Source organism: Apium graveolens, unplaced genomic scaffold (assembly GCF_009905375.1).
Source record: "Apium graveolens cultivar Ventura unplaced genomic scaffold, ASM990537v1 ctg1145, whole genome shotgun sequence".
NCBI classification, from domain to species: Eukaryota; Viridiplantae; Streptophyta; class Magnoliopsida; order Apiales; family Apiaceae; genus Apium; species Apium graveolens.
Window position 1 is genome coordinate 53361 of NW_027417111.1, and position 8796 is coordinate 62156.

General features: G+C 41.0%; 1 non-coding gene across 1 annotated transcript; it reads left to right on the forward strand.

Annotated features, from left to right (window-relative positions):
* Window positions 1-8323: 8323 nt before the first annotated feature.
* Window positions 8324-8430, forward strand: LOC141699714 (small nucleolar RNA R71). Its single transcript, XR_012566078.1, has one exon. It is a non-coding gene; the product is annotated as a small nucleolar RNA R71 (small nucleolar RNA).
* Window positions 8431-8796: the final 366 nt, after the last annotated feature.

Sequence of the window (8796 nt, forward strand, 5' to 3'; positions counted from 1 at the left end):
TTGCAGAAGTAGAATTTGATGACTCAGAACGAATAGTGTTCAAATTTTGATTTGCAGTTTCCTTCACAACTGTAGACTTAGTTCTTGCATCTTTGAGATTTACTCTCAGTCTATGACAACTTGTCGTTACTTTCATATTGCAAGAAATGTAATCAAATTTATCACAGAAGGAATATGGATCTTCATCCTTTGACTCCCACTTTTTGCTCACTAACAGCCTTTTTGTAAATATGAATTAGGTGATTTGTAGAGCCACACTTCTAACATTGTTTCCTGGGAGCATCTACAATAAATGCAAAGTTATTGCTTTTGTTCACTCCAATTTTCTCATTCCCTATTCTTCTTTTTCCTTCCCGCATTCTCTGTCTTAATTTCCTTGATTGGCTTCTTAGAAACTTGATCTACCATGGGCTTCTTTTCAGTTTTAGGAGTTAGAGTTGTTTCTGTGTATTTCTTCTCATTGTCCTCATCTGTAAGCTCTTGCTTGATAACCGACTCAACTTCACTGAAATTGAATTCACATGCTTTGAAAAAGGGGCATCAACTTTTCTCAGCATAACTGGGACATCTTGATTTGCAATTGCTTTACCTTTGTCATCTTTACTTTTCTTATTGATGTTCAAAGCATCATAGTCCAAACCAATAGCTATGTTAGCACATGGTTTATTCTTCTCATGGTACTGTCCAACCAACTGAGATGCTGTAACACCCCCAGATCCGGGGTCAGGGATCCGGGTCGTCACGGTCTTTCTTTCCACAATATCACTTAACTGAATTAATAATGAATAACCTCATGCTGTGACCCCACACTAACACACCACAACCCGTTATAGTCTCAGAGATGAAATTGAAATAAGTACAAGTCTTTGAATCCACAATTTAAAAGTTATTACAACCCAAAATGATTACTTGATAAGTTTACAATTAATTGCCATTATCTGCCACAAGTTATAATTATACATAATTGATTCCCAAAAGTAGAAGGTCTGATCTACAGATAGATCTACCTCTGCAGCTATAGCAGCTATGATCTCAACGGGAAGGCGCGGGGCGCTTCCCACGCTCTTACGCTGGGTCTGCTTGAGTCTGGCCATCTTTCCTAACTGTTGTTGTGTGATGAAGAAATAAAGGAAGAGTGAGCATTACAGCTCGCAAGATAATATATAGTGTAAACAATAATGCAAGTATCTAAATGGATAAGTTACTAAAATCCTTTATCAAGTGTAAGATAATTACTTACTGGATATAAGCAAAAACAAGGGATGAAGTTACCAAATACTTCACTATACTTATATCATTTATAAAGCTACTTGAACTACCACTGTTCAAAGTATAACGAGCTTTCAACAGTTCATCACATAGATGAGACTACAAGACAAGATTTGAATAAATTAAATCTTTGAAGTATTATTGAATGAAATGAAGTTATGATATACTTCATTAAGTCCCGATATATATACCCACATATATATCTCTTTATACATTTCCTGAAAACCTCTGTCATGTAAAGTATGAACAGAGTTTGTAACATCCAATGAATTTTTGGAAAGAAAAAGAATTGTGGCATAAACCCGGTATCTTGCTGATCAGGCAAAGATACCAATAAGTAACATTTTCTACTAGTAGATGGACGAATTCCCCACTGGTCATCACCCTGGTCGCAATAGGACCTTATGCTGGACTGCCACTCAGCCACTTACGCATTTGATGGACTCCCACTGAGCCAGTTACACTTTCATGGACGCCCACTGAGCCCATGTTGCTTATGCCGACTCGATAGATGGACTTACTTCCCGAACGTTGGGTAAGTAATCAATTCATTTACCAAAACAACAACCTTGTTGCGAATATAAAATACACCACAGAGCCGGATCCCTCCGGTTTTGAGCGAGTATTTAAATCCCCTTTAAAAGGAAGATCTTAAATATAAAAAAAAATGAGTTTTGGGATCCGTTCTAACTTTTAAAAATCATTTTAAAGACTCGAAAACACTTTAAAGAGTGTTTGGAGTAATACTGATTTAATAAAGTAAATCAGTCCCAATATATTAGAAAATATCTGAATATTATTATTTAAATAACATTCTTATAAAGAATAATCTTTATAAAAATAATTGAAGTAGAAGTTGTAAAACTTATACTTGAAATGAATAGTAAATAACCAAAGATATACTTATACGAAAGTAATATCTTTATTTGAATAATCAAAAGTAAGTTTGATTATCGACACATTATTCTTTAATAAAATAAAGAATATTATACAGTAAATAATCAGAGTCATAGGTCCTCAAATGAATATTCAAATAATATTCATTAAATAATATAAACTGAGTCATAAGTCCTCAAATGAATATTCAAGTAATATTCATTAAATAATATAAACTGAGTCATAAGTCCTCGAATGAATATTCAAGTAATATTCATTAAATAATATAAACTTATCGAATAAACCTTATTCGATTAATTGTTTTGAAAACTATATAAATATATATATATATATAAAAATATATATATATATATATATCATATATTCGGGAACATCTACTCCCGGTTTTAGAAAAGGGCATACCTGTTCATGGCGATCGCCGAAAAGTGACGATACTCATTATTGCCTGTACTGCAGGTCCAAACTGTGCCCGGTCGACAGAGAGTCGCATAAATCAAATCCAAGTCAAAATCCTCAGCAGTCTTTTCATTCCAGTTCTCCTCCTCGGGCTTCCTCTCTCGCTGTCCAATCACACGGCGAATCGCCGCAGGATGATAATCAACCGTCAGCCCACGGACCACAGAAAACCCATTCTTTTCAGCCTTCGCGTTCGCGTAGAACTCGTGAACAACGCTCATCGGTACCGCTTCGGGTGACTCACAAAAAGCTATCCACCCCTTTTCTGCAATCATGGGTAGCAATTCACCATCCCTCCCCGATGGCAAAAACCCCCTCTCCTTCAGAATCGGCTTCCCCAACAGCCTAGTGTACTCCTCCTCCGCGGCTCTGTCAGTTAACCGAGGCCTTGCAGCAGTACCCCTCGATGAATCAGCAGTAGGAACTGTGCTACTGCTGTCAATAGTGCGTGCTCTCTTGGGTGCCATTGATTCGTGAATAAAAGCGTGTAAGAACTGATATTTGATGTTTGTGAGAGGGTTTAAGTGTAGGAAGTTTTGTGGGAGATATGTAGGATAGGTGTATGTATATATAGGGTGTGGATTAGATTAGGGTTTGGGAATTAAGGGATAAAATGATGGGGTAGTGGGAACAAATCATGGGTTTTTGGGCTAAAACTGTTTTTGTGTTTTTTTTTTTCTGAACTGTAAAAAAATTTCTGGTACTCGACCCCTGCGTGACCGCTCAGCATAGCTGCGCGGGCGCTCAGCTTGCTGCGCGGGCGCTCAGCTTGCTGCGCGGCCGCTCAGCATAGCTGCGCGGGCGCGCAGGGGGTCACTGGAATTTTTTTTTTTCAGCCCCTGTTTTCTGATTTTTTTGTGTTTTTGGATAGGTTATTAACTTCTAAGCGTTCCTGTAACAATAATTCATGGGTTGCCTCCCACGCAGCGCTTCTTTTTCGTCATTAGCTTGACGTTTCGTACCCTGCTCAAGTAGTCAACAAAATGGCACTAACCACTTCTCGGTTTGCCATGTCCCCATAGTAGTGCTTCAACCGTTGACCGTTAACCTTGAATGCTTGGTCCGGATCATTCTCAAAAATTTCCACCGCTCCATGTGGAAACACAGTTTTGACAATAAAAGGTCCATACCACCTTGATTTCAACTTCCCAGGAAAAAGTCGGAGCCGAGAGTTGAATAAGAGAACTTGTTGCCCTGGCACAAATAACTTTGGATGTAGCTTCCTATCGTGCCACCTCTTCACCTTTTCCTTATACATTTTGTTATTTTCGTACGCTTGAAGTCGAAATTCATCCAGTTCATTAAGCTGAAGCATTCTTTTCTTACCAGCTGCATCTAAATCCAGGTTCAACTTCTTCAATGCCCAGTAGGCCTTATGCTCAAGCTCCGCAGGTAGATGACATCCCTTTCCGTACACCAACTGAAACGGTGACATCCCAAGTGGAGTTTTGTATGCTGTTCTGTAAGCCCAAACAGCTTCATCGAGCTTTAAAGACCAATCCTTCCTTGACGGACAAACAACCTTCTCTAGAATGCACTTTATCTCTCTGTTAGACACTTCCGCTTGACCATTTGTTTGCGGATGATAGGCAGTAGCTACTCGATGATTCACATTATAATGCTGCATCATAGAAGTGAACTTACGGTTGCAAAAATGCGATCCTTCATCACTTATGATTACCCGAGGTGTTCCAAACCTTGTGAAAATTTGCTTATGAAGAAAATTTAGCACTGCCTTTGCATCATTTGTCAGTAAAGCTTTAACTTCGACCCATTTTGAGACATAATCGACTTCCAGCAAGATGTACTGATTATTGCAAGACGAGATAAAAGGCCCCATGAAATCGATTCCCCATACATCAAAGACCTCGACTTCAATCATCACATTTAATGGCATTTCATCCTTCCTTGACAAATTTCCCACTCTTTGGCAACGATCACACCTTAAAACAAACTGATGAGCATCCTTGAACAAAGTAGGCCAGAAAAAACCTGCTTGCAGAATACGAGCTGCCGTCTTCTCACCGCCATAGTATCCACCATAAACCGTGGAATGGCAGTCTCGTAATATCCCCTCCGTCTCACAGAACGGGATACATCTCCTGATGATCTGGTCAGCTCCCTGTCTAAACAAATATGGTTCATCCCACATATACCACTTCGCCTCATGCAGAAACTTCTTCTTTTGAGCGGATGTCAAATTAGGAGGCATTATATTGCTGACGAGATAGTTTACAATATCTGCAAACCATGGTTCTTCCTCCTGAATTGCAAACAACTGCTCATCCGGAAAAGATTCATTGATTAACGTCCTATCTTGTGAAGTAGAATCGGGATTCTCCAACCTGGAGAGATGGTCAGCTACTTGATTCTCAGTACCTTTTCTATCTTTGATCTCTAACTCAAATTCCTGAAGTAAAAGCACCCAACGAATGAGTCTTGGCTTCGAATCCTTCTTAGAAACCAGATAGCGAATAGCTGCATGATCAGTGAATACTGTTACTTTCGTACCAAGCAGATAAGATCGAAATTTCTCAAAGCCAAAAATTATAGCCAAAAGCTCCTTCTCAGTAGTGGTGTAGTTCAATTGAGCACCATTTAAAGTCTTACTCGCATAGTAGACCACATGGAAGAGATTTTTCTTGCGCTGTCCCAGAACTGCACCTACCGCATAATCACTCGCATCACACATCATCTCAAATGGTTCTGTCCAATCTGGTGCTGTAATGACTGGTGCCGTGATCAAACTCTTCTTGAGAGTCTCGAATGCTGCCAAACATTCATCATCAAATTTGAACGGCACATCTTTCTCAAGCAAATTGCATAACGGCTTAGATATCTTTGAAAAGTCCTTATAAATCGCCGATAAAAACCCGCATGACCAAGAAAACTACGGATTCCTTTCACAGAATTAGGTGGGGGAAGATTTTCAATGACTCCCACCTTGGCCTTGTCCACCTCCAGACCCTTGCTAGAGACCTTATGCCCAAGGATAATGCCTTCACGCACCATAAAGTGACATTTCTCCCAATTAAGCACCAAATTAGTTTCCACGCATCTTTTGAGTACGGCGCGCAGATTATTCAAACATTCATCATATGAGTGTCCAAAGACGGAGAAGTCATCCATGAACACTTCGACGTTATTTCCAATCATGTCAGAGAATATAGCCATCATACATCTCTGAAAGGTGGCCGGGGCGCCACATAACCCAAACGAAACTCTGCGAAAAGTAAATGTGCCAAATGGACAAGTGAAGGTAGTCTTTTCCTGATCCTCTGGTGCAATACAAATCTGATTATACCCGGAATAACCATCCAGAAGACAAAAATACTCATGACCCGCCAATCTGTCAAGCATCTGATCAATAAATGGAAGAGGGAAGTGATCCTTCCTTGTGGCTTTGTTCAATTTTCTATAATCCATGCATACTCTCCATCCTGTAACTGTTCGAGTAGGGATGAGCTCATTCTTTTCATTTGCGACCACAGTGATACCTCCCTTCTTAGGTACACATTGTACGGGGCTCACCCATGAGCTGTCAGAAATAGGATAAATGATACCTGCATCTAGCCATTTCAGAATTTCTTTCTTCACCACCTCCTTCATGATGGGATTCAGTCTTCGCTGCTGTTCCACAGTTGGCTTACTACCTTCCTCTAGCAGAATTTATGCATACAATATGAAGGACTTATCCCCTTGATGTCTGCTATGGTCCATCCAATAGCCGATTTGAATTCTCTCAAAATCCTTAAGAGCTTGTCTTCCTCACTACCTGAAAGGTCAGATGAAATAATAACAGGTAACGTAGATGAATTACCTAAAAAAGCATACCTCAAGTGTTCAGGTAATGGCTTGAGCTCCAAGGTAGGTGCTTCCTCTATTGATGGTTTGAGCTTCCCTTCAGCGTTCTTGAGGTCAGAAGTACCAAGAGATTCAAATGGTATGTCCAGCTTTCGCTTCTAGGGAGAAGCGTTCAGATATTGTAATTGCTCGTTGCTATCTTCATCATCGCTGTCAAAATCCCCCACTAAGGCCTTTTCCAATGCATCAGACATTAGCATGTGATCGAGTTCCGAAGTAACCGCAGAATCAATCACATCCACTTTTAAGCACTCCTCATCTTCTGTAGGGAATTTCATTGCCTTGAATACGTTAAAGGTCACATCCTGATCTTGGACCCGCATAGTAAGTTCCCCTTTTTGCACATCTATCAAGGTACGACCAGTAGCCAAGAAAGGCCTCCCCAAGATTATGGGAATCTTCTTATCTTCCTCAAAATCCAGAATAACAAAATCTGCTGGAAAGAAGAGCTTATCCACTTTGACGAGCACATCCTCAACTATGCCCCTTGGGTAAGTAATGGAACGGTCAGCCAATTGTAGTGACATGTATGTGGGTTTTGGATCAGGCAGATCCAGTTTTTTAAAGATCGACAACGACATCAGATTAATGCTTGCTCCCAAATCACAAAGGCACTTGTCAAACGTCAGATTGCCAATTGTGCAAGGAATGGTGAAGCTCCCTGGATCTTTCAGTTTTGGTGGTAACTTTTGTTGCAGAACAGTGCTGCATTCTTCGTGAGAGTAACGGTTTCAAGGTCATCTAGTTTCATCTTCCTTGAAAGAATAGTCTTCATAAACTTCACATAACTAGGCATTTGTTCCAGAGCCTCAGCGAAAGGTATATTGATGTGAAGTTTCTTGAACACCTCCAGAAAACTTCCCGAATTGTCTATCCAGCTTTTGTTGCTGCAATCTCTTAGGAAAAGGTGGTGGAGGATAGAGCTGTTTCTCCCCTGTATTAGCCTCAGGCAGAGTGTGTTCAACAGTAGTCTTCCTTGGTTCCGCCGCTTTCTCCTTTTGCTTAGATTCTTCACCTCTAATTTCAGCTTCTAATTCTTTGCCTTTTCAGCATCAGCTACTTTTTCAGACCTTAAGGTAATAGCCTTGACTGCTCTTTAGCTTCCTTCCTGCCTGGTACTTCCGTGTCACTGGGAAGAGTGCCAGGTTGACGATTGAGCACTGCATTGGCTAATTGACCGATTTGATTTTCCAAGGTCTTGATAGAAACCGCCTGACTCTTGCACCAACAGCTTAAGTTCCTCAAAATCAGCACTAGTAGGTGCAGCTGCACTTCCTTGTTAAGGATATGATTGCCTGTAGCGTACTGCTGAGGTTGCTGAAATCCAGGTGGGTTAAACTGTTTACTCACTCCTTGCTGATATGGTGGCTGAATAGCATTCTGATTATTCCCCCAGCTGAAATTTGGATGATTCCTGTTGTTTAGGATGATAGGTCGCTGGCACAGGCTGCTGTTGTCGCTGATAATTATTCACATACTGAACAGATTCGTTTACAAGAGAAACACTGATCCGTAGCATGAGAACCTGCACAAAGCTCACAAACCATAGCTATTTGATTACGCCATACGTAGCCAGAGAATCACCTTCATTGATAGCGCTTGGAGCTGGGCTGCAATAGCGGTGGCTGCATCAACTTCCAGAATACCTGCTACCTTGCCTGACGTCATCCTCTGAGTTGGGTTTTGATGCTCATTTGCAGGCCATCGTCCTCGATAAGATGATACGCCACAGTATAGCTTTTAGGCCCATAAGGCCCTCCAGCTGCTGCATCGAGCATGGGCCGAGATTGGGCCCCCAAACCATTATAGAAAACCAGTGATCACCATCCAATCCGGCATTCCATGATGTGGACATTTTCTCAACATTTCCTTGTAGCGTTCCCAAGCCTCGCACATAGATTCTGTAGGTTGCTGCGCAAACTGAGTAAGAGCACTCCTCATAGCAGCAGTCTTGCCATCGGATAAAACTTCACCAGAAACTTTTGCGCAAGATCTTGCCACGTAGTGATGGACCCAGCTGGTTCAGAATGTAACCAGTCTTTAGCCTTGTCCCTTAGTGAGAATGGGAAAAGCCTCAACTTGATAGTCTCATCAGTCACGCCATTATACTTAAAAGTGCTGCAGATCTCGACAAAATTCCTTATATGCATGTTGGGGTCTTCAGTTGCCGCTCCTCCAAAAGAAACAGAATTCTGCACCATCTGAATAGTGCCCGGCTTGATTTCAAAGGTGTTAGCTTGAATAGCCGGATGAAGGATGCTTGACTGAATGTCATCAATTTTAGGCCGAGAAAAATCCATAAGAGCTGGA